Source organism: Primulina tabacum, chromosome 7, assembly GCF_025594145.1.
Source record: "Primulina tabacum isolate GXHZ01 chromosome 7, ASM2559414v2, whole genome shotgun sequence".
Taxonomy (NCBI): Eukaryota; Viridiplantae; Streptophyta; class Magnoliopsida; order Lamiales; family Gesneriaceae; genus Primulina; species Primulina tabacum.
In genome coordinates, this window is record NC_134556.1 from 21,342,089 (window position 1) to 21,369,637 (window position 27,549).

Below are 27,549 nucleotides of genomic sequence, written 5' to 3' on the forward strand. Positions count from 1 at the left end.
CCTCGTGTAACTGGTTGGGCACCAATTTAATTCTCTGTTCCTTTGGATACTCAAGTGAATCAAACAATATCTCTATATCATCTAACCAATTCTCACACTCCCCTGGCGTCTCATTACCCTTCAGAATCGGCGGTTGAAACGATTGAAACTTCTTCATCTGTGTTTCCATCAAAGTTTCTGTCTCATCCATCTGATCCGTCGAAGTACTACCCAATTCTCGAATTCTTCTTGGAGGTATATCTGATTACCACAAGGGTTAGTACCACATGAGATAAATCAATCTCAGTCCCTTCCTGATCAGCTTACCTTCTGATCAAGAATTGGTTCTGATTCATTTTCAAATCAAATACATTATCAAATCAACTCAAGTATTCAGGTAACATGTATTTAAAAACAGCTAACATAATATCATGCTAGCATACACAATGTAATTCCACATTATAAGTAAATCACATGCTAGCAATCACATGCAGGAAAGAAAAGATATATACCCCGCTCACTCTCTTCTATCTCAATCTCAGGAACCTACAGTTCTAGAACCTACTGTTCTGGAACCTAATGCTCTGATATCACCTGTTGTGGGGACCCGGATGCTAATTCATTCCTTAATCGTCTTTAGGAATAATTCAAACAATTATAATAAACAGGGTCTAAATTTTTTTTTTTTTAAATACAAAGCGGAAACGTAATGTAATTTAATTCAAATTACATATTAAATATAACATACAATTCTTGTATTATCTACAAGAATTCAACTAGGTTCAACTATATATCAGTGCTGAATCCTAAGTTGCTTCGAAGCCCGGATCTCCACGCTATCTAGTCCAGCCTCTTTCTCTTTTTGACCCTGATCCTATCTCACCTGTTGCCATGCACACATACAAACAAGACAACAGTCGGATAACTCCGGTGAGAATTACATTCTCAGTATAAATCATGTATACATGCAATCATAAAAACAATATAAAAGCATATAACAGATATGTCTAACATGTATTCAGATCAGAATATAAATCCATATCCAGAATAAATCCTATTCTAAACATGTACCATCATCAGGAACATAACTCATCATGTACCATACTCATGAACATAATCAACATAACTCAATATAAACTGTCAATTAGACTCATGACTCCAAATTTAAGACTAGACTCAATCCTAGTCTAGGGATCCCGGTTTCCAGAAGTTAGCATTCCCATATCGACCAACAGTAATAGGAAAGACTCCAGTTCTATCCACGTCGATAGGATATCGATCACCAGTAATAGAAGAAATACCAATTCTATCCACATCGATATGGTATCGATCACCAGTAATAGAAGAAGCTCGTATTCTATCCACATCGGTATAGTATCGATCACCAGTAATAGAAAGAACTCCGATTCTATATACATCGATATGATATCGACCATCAGTAATAGAAGAAATTATGATTCTATCCACATCGATACGGTACCGATCACCAGTAATAGAAGAAGCTCCGATTCTATCCACATCGATATAATATTGATCATCAGTAATAGAAGAAGTTATAATGATATCCACATCGATAGCCAAACATCCGGTGACAGACTTTGGCACAATCGCCAATACACTATCTTGTGACATCGTGTAATGTGCCCGTGGCGATCCACCACTATCAGGCACTTCTGTCACAAGACTACTCGTCTAATACCTGCTGTCTATCAATCAAGAGAACAAGTATATCAATCAAATCAATACAATAAGGTAAAGTATGTGATTTAGGAAAACTCGAGCCAAACCTCACTCGAGTTTTGCAATCCCAACTCAACATTAATTTATACCTTTATCTTCTCGGTCCGACGAAGACAAAGTATCGAAGTCAACTATGTCCATAACCAATCTGCTAATAACAATCGAATAGATACAATATCAGAACATAACTCAGTTCAAAACCTGTTCTGTTCAATACTCAAATCAAAACATAATTGGATCAGTGCCAATCGACATATGATACCACAATACAATCTCAACCAATACCGAATCTGGTCCATATCAATTTACGGATGTTTCGACGGCATAACAATATAGTCACGATAACCCCGTCATTCCAAACATTACAATTATAATACCAGATTTCGTAATCAGTATCAGTACAACTCATACTCTCAATAACAATACACATCTGATATAAAGTCTCAGTCAAATTGAATCCAAAAATCATAACAATTCCATAAACAGTCCGTTCTTTAATCTGACTTCAGATATATGATGCCTACTGTATTAGAAACACCATATATGATTCGTATTCAATTCTGACAACATCATAATTTCAAACAATATCTAAACGTACAAAACTTACGTCCAGTGGTAGCTGTTGTCGCTAGGAACACGTTACCGTCCTTGGATTCAAAATCAGACGAACGGATTTCTCGTAAATCGAATTCTAAAATCAAGAAGTAAAACTTCCCCTCAATTCTCGATTTATCCTTATTAACGTTTGTATGTATATATATATACATAACTCGTGCATGTTCAAGGAAACGTGGCTCGTTCCTTTAAGAAACACGTCTCGCGCATATGCGCGACATCACTCGACGCATATGCGCGAGACACCATTTCTCGGCGCGTGTGTCTCGGCATCTCTCGCGCATATGCGCGCCTCACCTCGGCGCATATGCGCGAGGTTCTCTGGACAAAGCATACTACAGCTCGCGCATATGCGCGGGATCTTCTGCCCAACTCGCGCACAGGTCGCACATCACGTCGCGCATGTGCGCGAGTGCGCACATCCCTCGCACCTAATTCGTGTCTTTTCTCGTCTGTCCCGGTCTGATCTGTTCCGTCTTTAACCACCTCTCACTTACCCATAATTCGTATTAATTATTGCCAAATCATTTCAGATTAATCTCAGATTACGGTAAATACACCCAAATCAGTTCAGATTACGGTAATCAAATTCTCGGGCCTTACAACCACTTATCATTTCAGCTGACCTCATCACTTTGCCCAGTGGAGTAGAAATAGATAAGGTAGATGATAATGGTATAGACTGCAACGAATGCAATGTGACAAAGTGCTCAGATATGAAAGTATGTGATGCACCCGTATCCATCAAAACATAAGCAGGATAACCTGAGAGAAAACAATTACCTGCAATGACATCATCTGAAGCATGATGTGCCTCATCCTCAGTGAGTGCAAAAACTCGAGCCTGCTGTCTAGGTGGATGTCCTGCCCTGTGGCCACCACTCTGTTTGTTCTGATCTGACCGGTTTGATTGCTGATAATAATGAACTGTAGGGGACTGACCATTCTGGTGAGGTGTCTGTCTCGATGATCCCCCACTCTGAGATATTTCACTACCACGATTAGGACACACTCGAGCATAGTGTTCCACCTGGTTACACAAGTGGCAAACTCCTAAATTTCCTCTACACTGATCGGTTTAATGTCTACCACCACACTGACCACAAGTTGTGCCTGAATAACCAGTGCTCTGAACTGAACCAGACTGTTTCGATCCACTAGAATTCAAAAAATTACTGCCATGTCTCTTAAATTGCTTCCCTCTAGCCCTAAACTGTTCTCTTATGTTGCCATTATTACTCTGTCTGAACTGCTGTCGGAACTGTGGCTGTTGGGGTCGTTGTGAATACTGAGAACCTCTCTGCCTATTGATTCCGGTTTCAGCTCCCTTTGCTCTATCAAGAGCCTCAGCAAAAGTGTTAGGCCTTCCAGTATTAACCAGGGTAAAGATATCAGGATTAAGACCATTTATGAAGTGATCAGCCTTAGCTTCTTCATCGGATGCTACATGAGGAGCAAATCTCAGTAAATTCGATAACTTAGCAACATAGTCCTCAATATTCAGATTTCCCTGCTTTAAATTTGCAAACTCGGCTCCCCTATCTTTTCTGTAAGAGGTAGAAAAGAAACGCTGATAAAATTCAGATTTAAAAATATCCCAGGTAACAATCGTACCTCGACCCTCTAAAGCTTTCTTTGTCATGATCCACCAACTCTTAGCAACATCCAATAACTGATGAACAACTAATTTGATTCTACGATCATCTGGATACTCAAGAGATTCAAATAATTGATCCATATTCTCCAACCAGTTCTCACACTCTAATGCATTCTCAGTACCCTTCAACATCGGTGGGTGCAAAGACTGAAATCTGGCTAACAGTATCTCCATCGGAGTCGGAGTTATATTCATATGAGTATGAGTAGCACTACCCTGATCTTGTGCCACTTGTATGTTCTGTCTAGGTCTACCACGACCTCTACCAAGAGTAGCCATGTCTGATATACAATAGATCAAACATAGATAAATCACAATATCATAATCATCTCAATCTTGTATCAATCATCTCTGGCTCTCGAGACTCAATAATCTCAAAAATCTCGAATATAGCTCAACAATAGAGTATCTCAATTATGATCTTGTATTTCACATTACGGCACAGTGAAATTGCTAGAAAATATATCACATGATCAAGCAATTCGAATTGACTCGATCTATCCTGTTCCCAAATATCTTTCGCTCTAATACCACCTAATGTGGGGCCTCGGGTCCGATATCTAATACTAATAATTTTAAATGTATCAAACCAAACGATTTAATAAAATATATAATTTCTTGTTCACAAACTGACATAAACATCGTCAGAATAATTTAAATGTCTCAAATGTTTGAAATATAATTTTCAACATGTCAAAATAACTATTGAACAAAAGTAATCCAAACATCATCAAATAGCTCCTAAGACCCGAGAATCCCACTCTAACTCGTATCTCCTCGCCTGAAACTGGACTCTGGCATCCCAAGCCTCGCCTCACCTACCGTCAAGCACATGAAAACAAGAGGTAGCCGACGTGCCGGTGAGTATAAACCCAGTATGATACAATCAATAACATATGAGAATTTAATTTTCAAAATAATTCATATAAATCCATAAAAATGCAATATAATGCAATGCATGATCAGAAGCTGTGGGCTATCAATAAATTTTAAGATCAAGTGAATCATCTAGTCATAGGGTACCCAAGGAAAGAGAATACCCTAGCAACATCCACCGACTCATCCGCTCGAGGTGGGGTGCTGTGTTCTACAATCCAGGGACTATGGTGCGCCTATAGAAAGTATTCAGGCCATAGCAGCGACCTCCGCCATATCAAATCTGAATCGAAAAGTGGCTCAATATGCAATGCAATGATGCATTTCAATCTCATCAAGTCAATATCATAATAAGCTCATCTCAAAAGATCAATCATCAAAAATCACAAGTATTTCATCAAGCCATAGAATTTTCAATTTAAAATAAAAATGATACTTTTACCTCATATGTTATCGACCGTAACATACCTTTCAAATATTACAAAATGAAGATCAAAATGTGTAGGTGAGAAGTCTTGAACCTCTGAATTCTACTATAACTCAAGAACTCGGATCATTTATCAAAACAGAGCAATTTCTATACAAAATTCATAATTAAATCAATAATGCTTCGAATCAAGATCCGCAATTTGGATATTCAAGAAAACTCAAATCCCAACAATTGTGTAAAGAAGGAATCCATATCATTTCTTAACCGTAATATGACATAAAAACGTTCATTGAATCATTTTGTCAAACACGTGACGTGCGTGCTAAAGAGTTAGCTCCTCTACAATTCCATTTCTTTTACAAAATATCAATACATACAATACCATCAATCATTATATTAACAACTTTACCTTAACACTCAAACCAAACAACTCATTGTTTTCCCTTCAATCACTAACCCAAGGAAATAAGCTTTCTTACCTTGCTTCTAAACTCTTGAGGAGAAGAACTTCTAATCTCCAAGCAAAGATTAAGGCTTCAATCAAAGATTAATGTCTTGGAGAAATTGGATTGAAGAAGAAATGAGGATTCCTAGCTCTAAACCGATGGAGAGAAATGAGGATGAGAAGAAATGATACAAAATTCATTCCCGAATCTAATATATACAATCCAAACCTCAAAACACGTTTTTTGTACAAGTGCTGGGCGCCATGGCGCATGTTTTCGTGCAGGGGCGCGCACCATACTGCCCAAACACCAAAATTTCAGCAATGGGCGCGCCATCGCGCGGGATCTGGCGTAGGGGGGCGCCATATTCTATCAAAAACGCATTTTTAACTTCAGAATTTGCGAAAGTAATAAACTAGAAAGTTGTAGCCCTATGTCTTGGCTTGCATCTCCAATTGGCCTCATGTCATTTGGAGGTCTGAGTAAAACGTTATGCTCAATCTCCCAACATGTGTCATTATAAGAATGACGATGGCGCTTTTGGCTCGTCTTCCCTAATGATTTGACCAAAACTCAAAATAAGAAAATTATAGCCTTATGTCTTATCTTTCTAATGAAAGTGGCCTCACATCAATTGGATCAATATACAAAATATTATGCTAAAAATACAACTACTGCCACATTTTTTATACCATTTCTGCACTTCCATTACCTATTTAGCTCAAATTCAACCTTTGATTCTACCCATCCATTATTTAGTCAATTCTATAACATTCATTACCATTCCTACCATAACGTAAAGCCATAAACCATCACATAAACCATCACAACTACTGCCACAATTTTATTTTTTTTCAAAATTCGGGCATTACAATAATTATTAACTAATATATCTCAGGTGCATTTTACCGACACCTTACTCGAAATTGAACTAAAAATTATTATTATTATTACTATATATGTGTGTCTATATATATATATATATATATATATATATATATATATATATATATATAAATAACATAAGAAGAAGAGAAGATAATTCGTACATAAAAAAAAATTATAACATACCGTTGAATCAATAGTTTAGCATCACATGAATTTTCTTTTCTTACTCTTGGATGTTGGCCAATTAAGTTCAGATAAGATTGGATCTGGTTCATTACTAAATCCTTGTAGTGAATCAATAAGTTCACCTTCACTTGTAGCAAAAACTAACATCCTTCGCGCAATTAATGAAATAAATCCCTGTTCCACAACATCATCAAGAAATGATAACAATTTATGATAATAGTTGTTAACATTTAACAAACCAATTGGCCTATGATGGATATTTAATTGTGCCGAGAAAATAGTATGAAATATTTCCTCCAAACTACCGAAACCTCCTGGCAAAGCAATGAAGGCATCTGAATTTTCAATCATTTGATCATTTCTTCTCCAATTATTGGTCCAGTAAGATTGGCTAAGGTAATCGGAATAATGTCTAAGACCTCACTTCCACCTGTATGCGCAGCTTTAGCAACTTTTCCCATGAGACTAACTTCACCACCACCATATACAAAATGAATCTTTTTATAAAAAGTGTTATTCCAAAATTTCTACTACTTCTTCATAAATTGAATCTTTTCCTGCACTAGATCCACAAAATACAAAAATATTTTTATTTTACATACTGTGGATGTTGACATGTTGAGAAATATGTTATCAGTAATTGTTAGACACATCATATGAATTTATAAGCGTAAAATGCCAAAAGTCAATATTTGAATAAGAAATTATTATTATCAAAATCAAATAAAAATGACATAAAATTAAAACACATATATACAGCGTAGTTGTGATTGTGGCTCACATCTTCCTCTGATTTTACGTTCAGTAACGGCTTCAACACCTTCTATGAGTCGATGATATACTTCCCATCCAATTTTCTTATAAATTGAAAAACATAATCTTTTAACGTCAGATTCCCAAGACGAAATTGTATATATATATACTTATCTAAATAGATATGCGTTACTACAGTAGGATCTTTGTAAGGATGATTCCAACGTCCATATTGATATTCCTTACGTTGAAATTGCCACCATAGTTTAAGAAGTTCATTTTGAACGTATACAATAGAATGCGTATCAAGAACCTCTAGAAAATTATCCAAAGGCTCTTTACTCAGACCATTCTTAATGAATAAAATTTTATCTTCTCTATTCATCGATGTCATTCCAACATATTTGCATTTACCTTTACAATCCCACCTTGCACATTTATGACATTCACCTATACGTTTAGCTCTTCGCTTTTTGGCATATGTGCTTTTACCAAATCCTGGCATATATCTTATTATTAATTCACTTACTTCCCCAACCAATCGGACTTTTGCTTCAATTATTAAACCGACATCATTCGGTATGCCATATGTCATCATCAACCTCAGTCGCTCACATCTAGCTTTATAAATTTTTCTTCAAGGCATTATCAGGTAAACAAGCAAAATATTTACGAAGATTCACAATACACGCATCCATATTATTATTATTATTATTATTATTATTATTTTTCGGAAACTGAAGAAACCGACTTAAACAGTCACGGAATAACGTTATGTGCCACTTAACTGGGAAATAACTAGAATCTGCAAAAAAAATGAAAATATCAAATAACTATTGTGCATCATACAAAGGCATAAGATCATCATTAAGAATTTCATTTTCTATAAAAGGCTTAAGTCTTTGCCCATTAACTTTAAACATGTCATTATTTTTAGGATTTTCAATATCAACAGCACAACGAGGATAAACAAATTTAACTATAAATGGTCCTGACCATCTCGATCTTAGTTTTCCTGGAAATAAATGAAAACGAGAATTATAAAGTAAACTTTTTGTCCAATTTCAAATGACTTTCTCATAATATTTTTATCATGAAATACTTTAGATGCATCATCTAAATTAATATTAAATGATTTAATTGCACAATAAGATTTATGTTCAAGTTCAACGGGTAAAGGACAATGCTTACCAAAAATCAACCTATATGGTAACATCCCTAATGATGTTTTAAATACAATTTTATATGTCCATAATGAATCAGTTAATCTTAAAGACCAATATTTTTTATTTGGATTAACTGTTTTTTTTCTAAAATTTTTTTTATTTCTATAATTGCAAGTTCAACTTGACCATTACTTTGAGGATGATATGGGGTAGAAACTTTATGTATAATGACATATTTTCTTAACAAAGAAGAAAATGATTTATTTATAAAACGACTTTCCCCATCACTAATTATTGCTCTAGGTATTCCAAATCGGCTAAAAATATTTTCTTTTAAAAATTTTATAACAACTTTATGATCATTAGTTCTACATGCAATTGTTTCAATCCATTTTGAAACATAATCAACAACGACTAAAATGCAGGTAAATCCAAAAGATAATGGAAATGAACCCATAAAATATATCTCCCAACTATCAAATATTTCAATAATTATGACTGGGTTTAAAGGCATTATGTTTCGTTTTGAAATTGATCCCATCTTCTGACAGTTTTCACAAGGTTTGCAAAGTAAATGTGTATCTTTGAATATAGACGGCCAATAAGTTTCCCTAAACCACATACGTGTATGTTATTGTTTTCATATTTTTGTGTGCTTTGTCTAAGTATGTTGATTTTATTGATGTATATAGAAGCAGTGAATAACAGATAGTTATTGAGTGTGAGTCACTGACAGAGGGGCTAGATTTTGACAGAGCGATCATTGGCACATTGCACCTTGTTAGAATAGGATTGGCAGACATGCCAAGTCTTTGGCAGATCTGTCAAGACAGTGGACGTTTGGTGTATCGACGTGCTTAAGAGACAGAGCAGGTCCTTATTGCTGATAATTTGATACAGATCAGACCAAAGTCCAGAAATAGGAACGTACCGCCACCACGAACGGGAGGGTAGGTGGGAGGCTTGTTACGTTCTTATTCAGACCGGGATCCCTAGATGAGAGATGAGTCGAGTCTGAGAGATTGAGTCAGAGTCTTAGAATCACAGAGTGTGATTCAGAGTCTATATTGATTCATATTTCTTATGTGATACATGTTCAGAATATGAATTACTGTTTGATATCAATTTATGATTTCAGATTATGATACATGTCTTGATATCTATTTCATGCTTTTATATATGCTGTTATATGAAATGCATGTATACATGATTTATACTGGGATTAAATTCTCACCGGAGTTATCCGACTGTTGTCTTGTTTGTATGTGTGCATGACAACAGGTGGGACAGGATCAGGGTTGAGAAGATGATGAGAGATCGAGATTAGAGTGGTGATTCCGAACTTTGATGTAGATAGGTTTCATTACTTGATTGTAGTAGTTGAACCTTAATTTGGAACTAGAATGCATGTTGTACAAAACTGGTAGTTTTATACTGTTTGTATATTAGATTAATCCCATTAAGTTCCGCAGTTTAAAGAAAAAATTTTATGGCCCTAATTACTTGATTAGTAAATTGATCCTAATAACGATTAAGAAGATAATTAGCGTCTGGTTCCCCACAACAGGTGGTATCAGAGCGATAGATCCTTTAGATTGAGATAGAAGATAGAATGAGTGGGGTAGATTGAGTTTTCTTTAATTGCTTGTGATTGCTAGCATGATTTATTGCTTTAATATTTGATTTCCTGAATATCTGAATTGATTTGATAATATATATGATTGAGAATGTATCAGACCCGATTCTTGATCAGCTGTAAGATGATCGGAGGAGGATTGAAACAGAACTGTTATATCTGGTTACTGATGATTTTGATAATCAGATCTATCTCCTCGAGGAATCACAGAAAAGAGAAGTATCTTGATGATCAGATGGATGTGTGAGAAACTCTGATGGAAACATAGTTACAGAGGTTTCAGTGATTTCACCGCCGATTTTAAGGGGTACTGAGACGTTTATTGATTGCGAAAGTTGGCTAGATGATATAGAGATACTGTTTGATTCACTTGAGTATCCAGAGGAACGAAGAGTTAAACTGATTGGACATCAGTTACGGGAAGTCGCAAAGAGCTGGTGGATTGCAACCAAGGAAGTCTTAGAACAGCGTGGTACAGTGATTTCTTGGAAGATCTTCAAAGTTGAATTCTATCGAAGGGTTTTCCCAGCTTCGTACCGAGAGGACAAGAAGGCAGAATTTGAAAATTTGAAACAGGGTCAACTAAACATTGCAGAATATGTTGCCCACTTTTCTACTTTGATACGTTTTTCTCCTCACGTGGCTGAGAATGATGAAGCTGTGATTGATCGTTTCATCAAGGGATTGAATCCTGAGATATTGACATTGATAAGTGTGAGCCGACCCTATACTTTTATTGATATTTTGAGTAAATCTAAGAGAGCCGAAGCTAGTCTAATGAGACGGAAAGGAGCTTCGTTTGTACTTCCAACATTGAGACCACAACAACCACCTCTCAGACTTGAGATTGGTGGCAGCAGTGGTGGAAAGAAAGATTATTTGGAAGCCAGAGGAAGACAGTTCAAGAGGTCTGGCAGTAGTTTGTCTGGTTCCAGTGGGTCTAGCCAGAGTTATACTGGAGTTTATTGCAGCGCTTGCGGAGGGAGACATCCCACAGAGCAATGCCAAGGAGTACTTGGTAGTTGCAACATTTGCAAACAGCAAGGACACTTTGCTAGAGTATGTCCACAAAGAGATTCCCGAAGTGTCCAGGGAACAGAAGCATCTGGTGACAGTTACCGAAGAACAGACCCCGGATGCACTTGATGATATAGTGACAGGTAGTTGTTATTTATGATTATCCTGTATTGGGATTGATAGATACTAGTGCATCCTATACGTTATTTTTGAACGAATTGCATTGATTTATGTATTATCTATTGAGTACTTATCTGCTGTAGTAGTTTATCTCTTCAGTTTTGGGAAGCGATTTGGTATCAATAAATTCTGTAAGCATCGTATACTACAGTGGGGTGAGAATGAGATTGAGTTAGCTGGTATTATACTTGTGTGTCTGAGTATGACTGCATTACTGATATGGCTATGCTGATCAAGTACAGAGTTACCATAAACGGATTTTAGAAGATGGTAAGATTCGAACCTGAAATGGCCGAAGAATGAATATAGTACGGTAAGGATTCTAGATTTAGAATTCCTTTGATATCCGTGTTATTTATGATTTGAGTATTACCGAAAGGAGCAGAGGGACTCCTTATGTATTCAGTTGTTGAATATTTGAAGACGGTATTGAATATTTTGAAAACTGAGATATGGTATACAGAAACTGTTAAAATGTGAATCTTGATTGAGACAAGTTATATTCAGGGCTTGTTATATTCAAAGATGATATATCTGTTTATCTTAGCGGAGTGAGATCGTGATTAATTGGTTAAAATTGACGACAGTGTTAGATATTGGCAGTTCTAGGAGTATTAGCAGGCTATTATCTATCACTGATGTTCTGAATTTGATTTGATATTTCGGTTGTTCAGAATGAATATTTGAAATAGATGGTAGACTGTAGAAATTTGATATTGTGCCAGTTGAATCAGAACTGATTTTGAGAATTAAAGCGACTCAGAAAGTTGATCAGAATGTTCGGAAATTGATATCGATAGTTGGTGCGGGGTATCAATCAGAATATCAGGTATGTGGTACTGTATAGTATGTGAATAACTGACTTATTGTGTCAGATGTTTCGGATTTGAAACGAAAGATATTGTTAGATATGTACAGTAAGTAATTCAGTATTCATCCTCGTGATCGAAAGAAAGAAACCAGGAAATTGATTATATAGCTTATCGATTCCTGAATGGAAATAAGGTCACATTTCCAGGGAAATCGTGATGAAGCTATTGCAATGCTGCCGAAAGAGAGCATTGATTTGAGTTAAGAATGACTGACTGACCAAGTCTGCGAATTTTAATTCGTACATAAGAACATACAGACAGGACTCGATGACAGAGATTTATGTCAGAAAAGTGGTCAGATTGCATGAAATGCCAGAATTGATTGGATAAGATCATAATTTTCGGTTTATTTGTACATTGGCAAAGTATACAGTAGATTCTAGGTACAAAGTGACAGTTGAGTACCATATATCATCCTCAAACCGACAGATAGTAAGAGCCGACTGTCTACACATTAGAAGATATACTTAGAACTACAGTGCTTGATTTTGGCACTAGTTGATTGGATTCTTTGCCATTTTGTGAGTTATCGTACAGCGCAGCTATCAAACGAATATTGAGATGGAACCGTTGTACAGAAAGAAGTGCATATTCTCTATTTATTGCGATAATATCTCTGTGGTGCCTGAGATTGAACCTGACATAGTCAGAGATATAACAGAAAATTGGAATTGATTCGGAAGAGGATAAAGACAGATCAGTATAGACTGGATAAATATGCCGATATCAGTCGACAGATGTTGGTAATTACAACAAGAGTTTAAATATTGAATGGATTTGGCACTAAACAGACTTGGTAACAGATGATGGTGTTGATCTATTTTGAGTTGTTGATTAGTATATACGGATATGGTATAGCCAGTATTTTGATATCGATTATATCAGAATTACCTCAAGTCGTATTATGACGTTATACTTCTTGAATTAATATTCCAGATTGGAATCAGAATCAATAGAAGAAGAATAATTCAGAATGAAGACTATTCCACTGCTGAAAATTCAGTAGAATTATTAAGGAATTAAAGAAGCTAATTGGGAAACAGAATCTGATATGAGACAGGAATTCCCAGAATTATGGCTCTGATGTAAGTATTTAATTCAGCTTCTATTATTTCTTCCTGTTTATTGCATTGGATCTTATTGCTTAGGAGATGATTGTCTGTGATTTCGAGGACGAAATCATTTTTTAGAGGGGGAGAAATGTAATGCCCGAGATTTGAGTGTGATACTTATGAATTGGTATATATTATGAATAAGGCGATAGAAGAACAGACAGGAAGCAGCGGCGTTGCAATTTGAGTGTTTTGGCAAAGAGAGACCGCACCCGCGCCAAGAAATTCTACCGCACCCGCGGTGACTGGCCAGTAGGGTACGTTTTTGGTGAAAGAAGACACCGCACCCGCGGTACCAGACAGAGCGCCCCCGCGGTGTTGCTACAGTAAGGTGAGCGCACCCGCGGTGTAAAGCATAGCGCTCCCGCGGTTCGTGCTTCTAGAAAAATTGATGTATATCAGTACACCGAGCGCACCCGCGGTCCAAGGTATAGCGCACCCGCGGTCCAAGGTATAGTGCACCCGCGGTGCGATGTGCAGTATGAAGATTTAGCCACATGTTTTACATGCAATTGAGATATATATATATATATCTTGATTCCTCACGATTTCAGCAGAAGAAATCGTGATTTTCCCTCAGCAAATTCCTCTAAGCTTCCCATACCTTTAAATCGTGAGTTTGAAATATCCGTGTATCAGAATTTGAATCCGAACGCAAGATCGTGCTCCTCTCGCTACGAGCTACAACTGGACGTAAGTTTTACTACGTTTTGATATGATTTAAAAATATGAGGTTGATGGAATCGAATAGGATTCATATATGGTGTTCTAGACATAGTAGACATAGTAGAATTGAAACCGGATTGAAGAACAGATATGGTATGGAATTATTATGAATTTCGGAAGATATTGAGTAAGAATCGATATCAGATTTGTATTGCTACTGATTATGAATTGAGAGTTGATTATTATTATGTGTGCTGGATATACTGATCAGTATGTATTTGAAGTCAGATCGAAGAACAGACTGTTTATACAATTGTTATAATTTATCAGATTTGATAGGATTGAAATGATGCCAATTTAGTATCAGATTATGTTAAACGATTGATTATGAGTTATGGAGATTGATATACAATGATCTGTACTACCGGTACTTGGAAATTGGACCATTGTGCCGTCAAAATTTGATAAGACTGAAAGATCTTAAATTTAATTGAATATTGATACAGTAGATTGGATATTAATCAGAACAGAGTTTGAATTAAGCTATACATTGATACAGTGTATTCGATATTGTTATTGCCAGATTGTTTTGGACAGGCAGTGAGTTTGAGACTTCGACAAAACCAGATCGATAGAACGAAAAGAAAAGTATAAATCAGTGTTAACCGAGAGATCGACTTGAGTCAGATTAGACTTGAGTTTCCCTAAACCACATACGTGTATGTTATTGTTTTCATATTTTTGTATGCTTTGTCTAAGTATGTTGATTTTATTGATCTATATAGATGCAGTGAATAACAGATAGTTATTGAGTGTGAGTCACTGACAGAGGGGCTAGATTTTGACAGAGCGATCATTGGCCCATTGCACCTTGTTAGAATAGGATTGGCAGACATGCCAAGTCTTTGGCAGATCTGTCAAGACAGTGGACGTTTGGTGTATCGACGTGCTTAAGAGACAGAGCAGGTCCTTATTGCTGATAATTCGATACAGATCAGACCAAAGTCCAGAAATAGGAACGTACCGCCACCACGAACGGGAGGGTAGGTGGGAGGCTTGTTACGTTCTTATTCAGACCGGGATCCCTAGATGAGAGATGAGTCGAGTCTAAGAGATTGAGTCAGAGTCTTAGAATCACAGAGTGTGATTCAGAGTCTATATTGATTCATATTTCTTATGTGATACATGTTCAGAATATGAATTACTGTTTGATATCAATTTATGATTTCAGATTATGATACATGTCTTGATATCTATTTCATGCTTTTATATATGCTGTTATATGAAATGCATGTATACATGATTTATACTGGGATTAAATTCTCACCGGAGTTATCCGGCTGTTGTCTTGTTTGTATGTGTGCATGACAACAGGTGGGACATGATCAGGGTCGAGAAGATGATGAGAGATCGAGATTAAAGTGGTGATTCCGGACTTTGATGTAGATAGGTTTCATTACTTGATTGTAGTAGTTGAACCTTAATTTGGAACTAGAATGCATGTTGTACAAAACTTGTAGTTTTATACTGTTTGTATATTAGATTAATCCCATTACGTTCCGCAGTTTAATGAAAAAAATTTTATGGCCCTAATTACTTGATTAGTAAATTGATCCTAATAACGATTAAGAAGATAATTAGCGACCGGGTCCCCACACCAGGACTAGGGATGACCCTTGCACAGCCGTGCACCACAGCCTCTCAATCGAGTCGCCTAGCCGCTAGGGTATTCCAACCAATCTGCTGGGCCATCACCTAGACCAACCAAGCTTCGACTACAACACTTAGTGATAAACATAAAAATTATACATTAATTAAATATTTTATAATATAAATATATAGTTTTTGTTTTATTAAATGTTTAAATATTATATGTTTTATAATAAATTGTATAAAATATAATTTGTTGTGTAATTACAAGTTTTTACAGGTTCGATAAAACAAGAATAAACTTGGCGTTGCAAATGGGATTAAGATGATTCTTGGACCTGTAGAAAGTTGATGTTAATATCTACAATATTGGTGGCAAGCATGAGATAAAAATTCTTTCACAATTGGGATCAAATTAAGCAACAAATAAAGTTACCAAAGGAGTGGCAGTTTTACCATGCTCTAGTATTTTGACCATATCACTCAAATTACTTGGTCAAATGGTTTGAAAAAAATACCACAACTAGACAACTCAATTATCCACATGTTTCTTTTTATGTGAAGAAGCAAATTCGGAGAAGAAGATTTTCAAAAGTGACGTGTAATATAATATAATATCTTGGAACACCAATGAAGACTTATGTGTAAAAAAATAATATTTTATTTGTGGTTGTCTTCCCAAATTTTGCTATAAATAGGGGTGCATTGTAATGAATTGAGATATCCCTCATTCTATGAACAAACCTTTGAGTTCATAATATTTCTCTCTATATTTTTCTTTTATTTCTTCATTTAAATATAATTAGCATGTTAATTTCATATTCAAAGTTTTACACTTTAAATAATGAATAGCTAACTTCCTAAAGTTGAAATGATAAGGTGAAACTCTTGGCATGATAATAAGGTTATTAATAGGTAAGAATCTATGTTTTATATTATTTAATCATTATTTATTGTTTATGTTATATTTATTTCTTTAAGCATTTTTATACCCTACTTATAAGTGGGAGTTTTGATTTATTGTTGCTATATGTTACACTAAATTCTTGGAACCATTTAAATGTTAGTTTGGTATTACCAACCATTTAAAGTGGATGCCTTGATTTATTATATATAAATATATTATAATATTAAATTATTGGAACCATTTAAATGTTAGTTTGGTTTTACCAACCATTTAAATTGGATTCCTTGATTTATTATATATGAATATATCATAGTATTAATTTATTGGTACCATTTAAATGTTTGTTTGGTTTTACCAACCATTTAAAGTGGGAACCTTGATTTAGTGTTTACAAATATATATAGCACAATAAATACTTGACCACATTTATAAGTTTTGGTATATATTATATACTTATGAGATAATAATATATAACATAATATAAATATGATTATTTAATATATTGGAACCATTTTATTAAGTGGATTTCAATATTGTTCGTTAATGTTAACTTTATTAAAATACCAAGAGTGGATCATTTAATCTCAACTACTTAAATTAAAATTTGAACAATTAAAATTTACCCATTAAAGATTCAAACAATTAAAATTAAAAAGAAACAAAAACAAAAACAAAACAAAAAGACATTGTTGTGGACTTGTAATTACCTTAGCTTCCCTGTGGATACGATATCGGATTCACCGAATTATAATACTTGTGGACAACCTGCTCTTGGGAGTGCAACAATCAAAGTCGCAACAAGTTTTTGGCGCCGTTGCCGGGGAAGTATAATTTAATTTCAAGTTTATTTAATTTTGTTTATAGTTTATTTTTCTTTATTTGAATTTGTATTGCTTTTGTGTGTTTTTATTCTTTTGCATTTGCATTTGCATGAGCATTTGGTCACGTACACTTAGTGTTCGACTCATTCGAAATAACCCTTTATTTTTACAAAACATGGCGGAAGAACCCATCGAAGAAAATGAAGATGAAATTCAATCTCAACATGATCATGATAGACGAAGAACACTTAGAGATCACATGAATCCTACACGTATTAGTGCACCTTCATGTCTAGTTTTTCCCCCTGATGCATCTCATTTCAATTTTAAGCCTGGTATTATCCAAATTTTACCCAATTTTCATGGCTTAGATTCCGAAAATCCATACATGCATTTACGAGAATTTGAAGAAGTGTGCAACACATATAATTATCTAAATTGTAGCATGAACACCATTCGACTTAAGCCTTTTCCTTTTTCTTTAAAAGATAAAGCTAAAAATTGGCTACAAAATCTTAGATCGGGATCCATTCGAACTTGGGATGAATTGCAACAACAATTTTTGAAAAAGTTTTTTCCATCTCATAGAACAAATTCTTTCAAAAGGCAAATCATCACTTTCACTCAAAAACAAGGAGAAACTTTTTATCAGTGTTGGGATAGATACAAAGAATTGCTTAATCTTTGTCCACATCATGGTTTTGAAATTTGGAGAGTTGTTTCTCAATTTTATGAAGGCTTAACACCTAAAGATAGGCAAATGGTTGAATTTATGTGTAATGGAACATTTGAAGATAAAGATCCAAACGAGGCAATTGAGTATCTCAATTCATTAGCTGAAAATGCTCAAAATTGGGACACTATAGGTACAATCGAACCATCAAACAAGATTCAATCTCCTACATCTGGTGGAGGTATGTACACTCTCAAAGATGAACATGATCTTCAAGCTAGATTTACCTCTTTGGCAAGAAAAGTTGAGGCACTTGAATTGAAAAAGAATGGTCAATTAAAATCTGTTCAAGAAATTGCGTGTCATATCTGTGATACAAGTGATCATTTTACAAAAGATTGTCTCACTTTGCCCTCTTTTAAAGAATGTCTCCATGAACAAGCCAATGTTTTGAACAATTTCAAAAGGCCAAATTTTGAACCATTTTCTCAAAATTACAATCCAGGTTGGCGAAATCATCCAAATTTTAGTTGGAGGAATGATAATGCTGCACAATTTTCACAACCACATTTCCAAAATCAACAAAATTTTCAAAATTATGCACCTTATGTTCCTCCACCTAAAAGAAATTTGGAAGATACATTAAATTCTTTCATTGCAAAGCAAGAGTCTATCAATACTCAAACTGCTCAAACCATGACAGATTTGAAAGATACTCTTGCTAAATTTGCATCTGCATTTAATGTTCATGAAAAAGGTAAATTTCCTTCACAACCTCTTCCTAATCCCAAGGATCATCATTCACAAATTGGAACTTCTGGAACTCAATCGATGGATCAGGTAAAATCTGTTATTACCCTTCGAAGTGGTAAGTTTGTGGAAAAATCCATTCTTGAACCTTGTGAAGATGATGATAAATCAACTCCAAAGGGTAAGGAAGTGGAACCCATAACTTGCGAAGAGGAGGTTCAACAAACAGTGTCACCATCATTCCCTCATGCATTGAAAAATACAAAAAAATCAAATTTGAATTCTGATATATATGATATTTTTAAACAAGTAAAAGTTAATATTCCTTTATTAGATGCAATAAAACAGGTACCATCATATGCCAAATTTTTGAAAGACTTGTGCACTGTAAAAAGAAAATTGAATGTGAAAAAGAAAGAATTTTTAGCCGAACAAGTAAGTGCAATCATTCAAAATAATAATACTTTGAAATACAAAGACCCTGGTTGTCCTACTATTTCATGTATTATTGGAGAACGAAAGATTAAAAAAGCATTGCTTGATCTTGGAGCTAGTGTGAATTTACTTCCATATTCAGTTTATCAAGAACTCAATCTAGGCGAGTTAAAATCTACTTCGGTAACACTTTTACTTGCCGATAGATCTGTTAAAGTGCCAAGAGGTATGGTAGAAGACGTATTGGTCCAAGTTGATAACTTTGTATATCCTGTCGATTTCATAGTTTTAGATACACAACCTATCGAAGCTTGTAATGCAATTCCTGTAATTCTGGGTCGTCCATTTTTAGCAACTTCTGATGCTCTTATAAATTGCAGGAATGGAATAATGAAGTTGTCATTTGGTAACATGACCTTGGAGCTCAATGTTCTTAATCTTTGTAAGCAACCACATGACAAAGGAGATGAAAGTGAAGATGAAAATCTTATTGAAACTCTTGTGGAAGAAAACATTCAAGAAGGGAGTACTCGTGATCAATTAGATATTTGTTCAATTGAAACTGTTAAAGAAATATTGAAATTGATCTTGATGATTTTATCAGGTAATAATCGTTACCAGGATTAGAGAAAGAATTTGATACAAACAAAGACGAACCACCCATATTGGAGTTAAAACCCTTGCCAGAAGAATTGAAGTATGCATTTCTTGGAGAAGATGAAACATATCTGGTGGTAATTTCTTCCAAACTAGAAAGTGATCAAGAAGGTAAATTAGTTGATATGCTTAAAAGACATAAAAATGCAATTGGTTGGACACTAAAAGATCTCAAGGGCATTAATCAACTAATTTGGACTCACAAAATTCACTTAGAAGAAAATGCAAAAACATCTCAACAACCACAAAGGATATTAAATCCACACATGAAAGATGTTGTGAAAACTGAAGTTCTCAAACTACTTGATGTTGGGATTATCTACTCTATTTCTGATATTAAGTGGGTAAGTCCAACACAAGTAGTTCCAAAAAAATCTGGCATCACAGTGGTAAAAAATGAAAAAGGTGAATTGTTAACAAGTCGAGTCCCATCTAGTTGGCGGATGTGTATTGATTATAGAAAATTAAAGGACGCCACTAGAAAAGATCATTTTCCATTATCATTTTTGGATCAAATTTTAGAAAGAGTAGCAGGTCATCCATACTACTGTTTTCTTGATGGATATTCAGGTTATTATCAAATTCCCATTGCACTCGAAGATCAAGATAAAACTACATTCACATGTCTTTTTGGAACATTTGCATTTAGAAGGATGCCATTTGGATTATGCAATGCGCCAGCAACATTTCAAAGATGTATGCTAAGCATTTTTTGCGACATGGTTGAAAATTGTTTGGAAATTTTCATGGATGATTTAACTGTCTTTGGGAATACATTTGATAATTGTCTTGAAAATTTGGAAAAAGTTTTAAAAAGATGCGAGGAAAAAGGTCTTATTTTAAATTGGGAAAAATGTCATTACATGATTACTTCTGGAATTGTTTTGGGACTTGTCGTGTCATCTCATGGAATTGAAGTTGATAAAGCAAAAGTTGATGTCATTGCCAATTTACCCTCTCCAAAAACCATTTAAGAAATTCGCTCATTTTTGGGACATGCTGGATTTTATAGGAGGTTTATAAAGGACTTTAGTTTAATCTCTAAACCAATTTGTAACCTCTTAACAAAAGACACTGCATTTGAGTGGACTCAAGAATGTCAAAATGCTTTTGATAAAATCATTCGACATTTAACATCAGCTCCTATCATGAAACCTCTTGATTGGTCTTTACCATTTGAAATCATGTGCGATGCGAGTGATTATGCAGTCCGTGCAGTATTGGGTCAAAGAAGAAACGGTAAGCCTTATGTGATATATTATGCAAGTAGAACTTTAAACAATGCTCAAATGAATTACTCCACAACTGAAAAAGAACTACTTGCTGTAATATTTGCATTAGATAAATTTCGTTCTTATTTGATTGGATCAACGACTATTGTGTTTACTGATCATTCTGCTATTAGATATTTGTTGACCAAACAGGATGCAAAGCCACGACTGATACGATGGATTTTGTTGCTCCAAGAATTTGACATTGTGATCAAAGATAAAAAAAGGAAACGAGAATGTCGTAGCCGATCATTTATCGAGACTAGTAACATGATCATCTTGTGAAATGACACCGATTAACGATAATTTTCCTGATGAACATTTATTTTCAGTTACTACTACACCTTGGTTTGCTAACATAGTAAATTTTCTTGTGACAGGAAAAATGTCACCGCAATGGAGTTCTCAAGATAAAAGAAAATTTTTGAATGAGGTAAAAAACTTTTATTGGGATGATCCGTATCTGTTCAAGTATTGTCCGGATCAAATTTTTCGACGTTGCATACCCGACAATGAGGTAAGTAGTGTCATTAAATTTTGTCATTCAGAAGCATGCGGAGGACATTTTTCTTCAAAGAAAACAGCTGCAAAAATCTTGCAGTGTGGATTTTATTGGCCCACTTTGTTTAAAGACACCCACGAAATCTGCAAAATCTGTGAAAATTGTCAAAAATTGGGTGCGATTTCAAAAAGACACATGATGCCTTTGAATCCTATTATTGAAATTGAAATCTTTGATTGTTGGGGAATAGATTTTATGGGACCTTTTCCACCGTCGTTTGGATACTTGTTTATTTTAGTTGCAGTTGATTATGTTTCCAAATGGATAGAGACAATTCCATGTCGAACAAATGATCATAAAATCGTCATCAAATTTTTAAAAGAAAATATTTTTAGTAGATTTGGAATTCCTCGAGCCATGATAAATGATGGGGGAACTCACTTTGTTAATAAACCCTTTGCTTCATTAATGAAAAAATATGGTATTACTCATAAAGTAACTACTCCTTATCATCCTCAAACAAATGGACAAGTTGAATTAGCTAATAGGGAGATAAAGCAAATTTTGGAAAAAACTGTTAACTCAAATAGAAAAGATTGGTCTCTGCGACTTAATGATGCACTTTGGGCATATCGAACAGCTTTTAAAACATCATTGAATATGTCTCCTTATAGGTTGATTTATGGAAAACATTGTCATTTGCCTGTGGAATTGGAACATAAAGCTTATTGGGCGATCAAAACTTTAAATTCAAGCATGGATGATGCCAACAAATTGCGTAAATTGCAACTTAATGAACTTGATGAACTCAGAAATGACGCGTATGAGAATTCAAGGATTTATAAAGCAAAAATCAAATCATTTTATGATAAAAAAATTCTTAGAAAATCTTTTGAGATTGGTAAAAAAGTTTTGCTTTATAATTCTCGACTTCACATATTCCCAGGAAAATTACGATCAAGATGGACAGGCCCATATGTTGTAAAGCATGTGTATACTTATGGCGCTGTGGATATTGAAAATCCTAAAAATGGTGATATTTTTAAAGTAAATGGACAAAGGCTTAAACCATTTTTAGAAAATGAAATCTTTCAAGAAGAGTTTATTTCCCTTTCTGATCCTTGATTTTTTTTTTTATTTTTTTTGTGTTGCATTTAAGTTTGTTTGTTTTTATTTCCGATTTTCTTAATCTTTTATTTTCCCGGTTAAATGGCGGATAGCGGTACTCCGTGACTCTCATAGTCGGTTAAATCATTTTCCCACAATTGCTGATACAAAAAAATAAATAAATCATTTCTTTTCTTTTCAAAATGGATGAAATTCTCTCAAAAATTTGTAAATATTTTCCCTCTGTTTCTGAAAATGTTCTAAGAAAATTTTATGCAAGAAGGTGTGAAAGATTGAGATTGCTAATGCAAAAAGGAATTCCAGAAGATATTCGTCTTGTAATAGAAGCTAAGGTCCGAGTAGGAGGAGAAGTTCCACAATCATTGCTCATTCGGTATTTGCCTGGATTAGGAAAAAGCACTTATGCGAAAAAACGAAGGGCCAAAAGTTTAGGGGTTTGTCATAAGTGTGCAAGATGGACTTGTGACAAACGATGCAGATCTTTGGGATGTGTTTCCAATAACAGAGAAGATAAAATTGGTTTCATTAAGAATGAGCTGAGTAAGGAGTCTTTAGATAACATATTATTGACTCTTGAGACGCATTCTAGTGGGCATGTGCATATTGAACTTCTCCGTTTATGGAAACAATTCCAAGATGAGCGTCATAGTCTTGGGAATCCGATTAAAAAAGACCTTGTTTGCCAATTTATAAGAAAATTAGATGCGAAGCATATCCTCGACTCATAGAAGGCGTTGAAGCCGTTTCTGGACGTAAAACCAGAGGAAAATTGTGAGCCACAATCACACTATTGTTTATATGCATGTGTCATTATTGTTTTTACTATTTATTCTGTTTACAGCTTTGACCCATAGTTTTGTCATGATAACATATTACCCCTATAAAATCTCTCATCTTTCTCTCTATTTTCGCAGACAAAAAAAAAGAAAATAAAAAAACATGGCTGGATCCTCTGCACAAACATTGAAAAATATTTGTGTATTTTGTGGGTCGAGTCCTGGAAAAAATACAGTGTTTGTAGAAGCAGCGAATAATCTTGGAAAGATATTGGCTCAGAGAAAAATTCACTTTGTATATGGGGGAGGTAATATTGGGTTAATGAGATCTATTTCAACATCTGCTCATCTTGGAGGTAGTCAGGTTTTGGGTATTATTCCTACAGCTTTAGCTGAAGGAAATATTACAGGTGTTACGATCGGGGAGGAATTAAAAGTTTTTTCTATGTACGAAAGAATCACTCAAATGATTGAAAATTCTGATGCTTTTATCGCACTACCAGGTGGTTTTGGTACATTAGAAGAAATTTTTCACACTGTTTTTTGGGCACAACTTAATATCCATAATAAACCTGTGGGCTTGTTGAATATCAATAATTATTATGACAGTTTGTTGACATTTCTTGATAAAGCTGTGGAACAGAATTTCATTTCAGAAAATTCACGACGGATGCTCATCTGTGCTTCGACTGCCGACCAATTAATTGATGATTTGGAAGCTTTTGTTCATAAGCCTGATCCGATGATAACAAAAATCAATTGGTCGCAATCAAGCAGTAAGTAAAGGAAGTTGGATCATTGATTCAAAAGTCGTGGATTGGTTTGCGTTTGTTTCAGTTTGTTATCTTCAATAAAATTCCAGGTGATATCTCTTTCATTATGTACTCTTTATTAATAGTTATTTTGACATTAGGGACAATGTCATATTCTGATTGGAGGGAGAACAAACTTATAAAAAAAAAATTAAAAAAAAAAAATTTTTAAAAAATTAAAAATATATATATATTATTTTAAAATAAAATCATGTTTATTGTTTGTATCTTAGTAATTTTTACAAAAATGTCATACATTACATGTTTGAAAGATATAAATTAGAACATGCATTAATCTATTTAAGAATGTTTAAATTTTTATTTGAAAAAAAAAGTCAATTTTAATATTCTGATCAATATAAAAATATGATTTATGAAATCTTTTTGAGTGATTAACCATTGTGATAAAATTAGGTATTAAAGTATATGGCCCAAGATATACCTTATAAGAGTGCTTAAAATTTTAAACTCATACATATTTTGTGAGTGACTGGAGAGGACTGAGAAAACAGCCTTCGAGCCTTTATTGATCATGAGAGAGACTATCTATTGTTTAGATCTTGAGTTCTTATTTTGAAAAAAAAATGATATTTCCTGAAAAAAAAAGGAGAAAAATACAAAAAAAAAAGATATTGAAGATCTATGTAATTTTTAAGTTATATACTACGACCCATATATCTCTCATAAAAAAAAAGAGAAATTTATTATACAAATTAAATAAATATGTGGTCAAGAAGCATAAACTTAGTCTGATTCCATGATGTTATGAAAAAATATATATATCAGGAAAAAATATATAATAAGAACAACTAGATTTTGAATAAATGGATTTTCTATCTTTTGATTAGTTTGGCTCGTTTGTCTGTCTGCATTCTGTAAACCATTTTCTGAGCATTTATCTGTATTCCAACTCCATGAGAGAAATCGTTGCCATAAATTGAAACATTTATTAACCTGTGAGGACTAGGAATTTCTGAAGACCGTGTACATTTAACTACCTGAAATAAGCTTTGAATTGATCATCTCAAATTATTTCATAAATTATAATTATGATTATCTTGATATAACTTTGACAATTTTCAAATTTAATTTAAACACTTAGATAGTTTTGATTACATTTCTATTTAAATTAATCAATATGTTTTGTATTGCTATTAACGCTTAAATTGCTAGGGACTAGCAATAAGCTGGTTGGGAGGTGTGATAAACATAAAAATTATACATTAATTAAATGTTTTATAATATAAATATATAGTTTTTGTTTTATTAAATGTTTAAATATTATATGTTTTATAATAAATTGTATAAAATATAAGTTGTTGTGTAATTACAAGTTTTTACTATTTTTTACGGGTTCGATAAAACAAGAATAAACTTGGCGTTGCAAATGGGATTAAGATGATTCTTGGACCTGTAGAAAGTTGATGTTAATATCTACATATTGGTTGCAAGTATGAGATAAAAATCCTTTCACAATTGGGATCAAATTAAGCAACAAATAAAGTTACCAAAGGAGTGGCAGTTTTACCATGCTCTAGTATTTTGATCATATCTCTCAAATTACTAGGTCAAATGGTTTGAAAAAAATACCACAACTAGACTACTCAATTATCCACATATTTCTTTTAATGTGGAGAAGCAAATTCGGAGAAGAAGATTTTAAAAGTGATGTGTAATATAATATAATATCTTGGAACACCAATGAAGACTTATGTGTAAAAAAATAATATTTTATTTGTGGTTGTCTCCCCAAATTTGGCTATAAATAGGGTGCATTGTAATGAATTGAGATATCCCTCATTCTATGAACAAACCTTTGAGTTCATAATATTTCTCTCTATATTTTTCTTTTATTTCTTCATTTAAATATAATTAGCATGTTAATTTCATATTCAAAGTTTTACACTTTGAATAATGAATAGCTAACTTCCTAAAGTTGAAATGATAAGGTGAAAATCTTGGCATGATAATAAGGTTATTAAAAGATAAGAATCTATGTTTTATATTGTTTAATCATTATTTATTGTTTATGTTATATTTACTTCTTTAAGCATTTTTATACCCTACTTATAAGTGGGAGTTTTGATTTATTGTTACTATATGTTACACTAAATTCTTGGAACCATTTAAATATTAGTTTGGTATTACCAACCATTTAAAGTGGATGCCTTGATTTATTATATATAAATATATTATAATATTAAATTATTGGAACCATTTAAATGTTAGTTTGGTTTTACCAACCATTTAAATTGGATTCCTTGATTTATTATACATGAATATATCATAGTATTAATTTATTGGTACCATTTAAATGTTTGTTTGGTTTTACCAACCATTTAAAGTGGGAACCTTGATTTAGTGTTTACAAATATATATAGCACAATAAATACTTGACCACATTTATAAGTTTTGGTATATATTATATACTTATGAGATAATAATATATAACATAATATAAATATGATTATTTAATATATTGGAACCATTTTATTAAGTGGATTTCAATATTGTTCGTTAATGTTAACTTTATTAAAATACCAAGAGTGGATCATTTAATCTCGACTACTTAAATTAAAAGATTCAAACAATTAAAATTAAAAAGAAACAAAAACAAAAACAAAACAAAAAGACATTGTTGTGGACTTGTAATTACCTTGGCTTTCCTGTGGATACGATATCGGACTCACCGAATTATACTACTTGTGGACAACCTGCTCTTGGGAGTGCAACAATCAAAGTCGTAACACTTAGACACCAACTTACTTGAAGTGACAGCCCCTTAGCAGCGTAACTCGGCAGTCCCCTTGCACAAGAATCATAAAAACGTCAGTTGTATGCGTAAACATGCTGATTTCAAGACAAACCAAATGCATAAACGATTTAACAAGAAAAAACTGTGAAACCTTCATACATGGAACGCATAACAGTATATTTACAGCATGAAT

General features: G+C 33.9%; 1 pseudogene; it reads left to right on the plus strand.

Annotated features, from left to right (window-relative positions):
• The window catches only part of LOC142550601 (uncharacterized), a 64,863-nt pseudogene that overhangs the window by 28,958 nt on the left and 8,356 nt on the right, over window positions 1-27,549 (plus strand).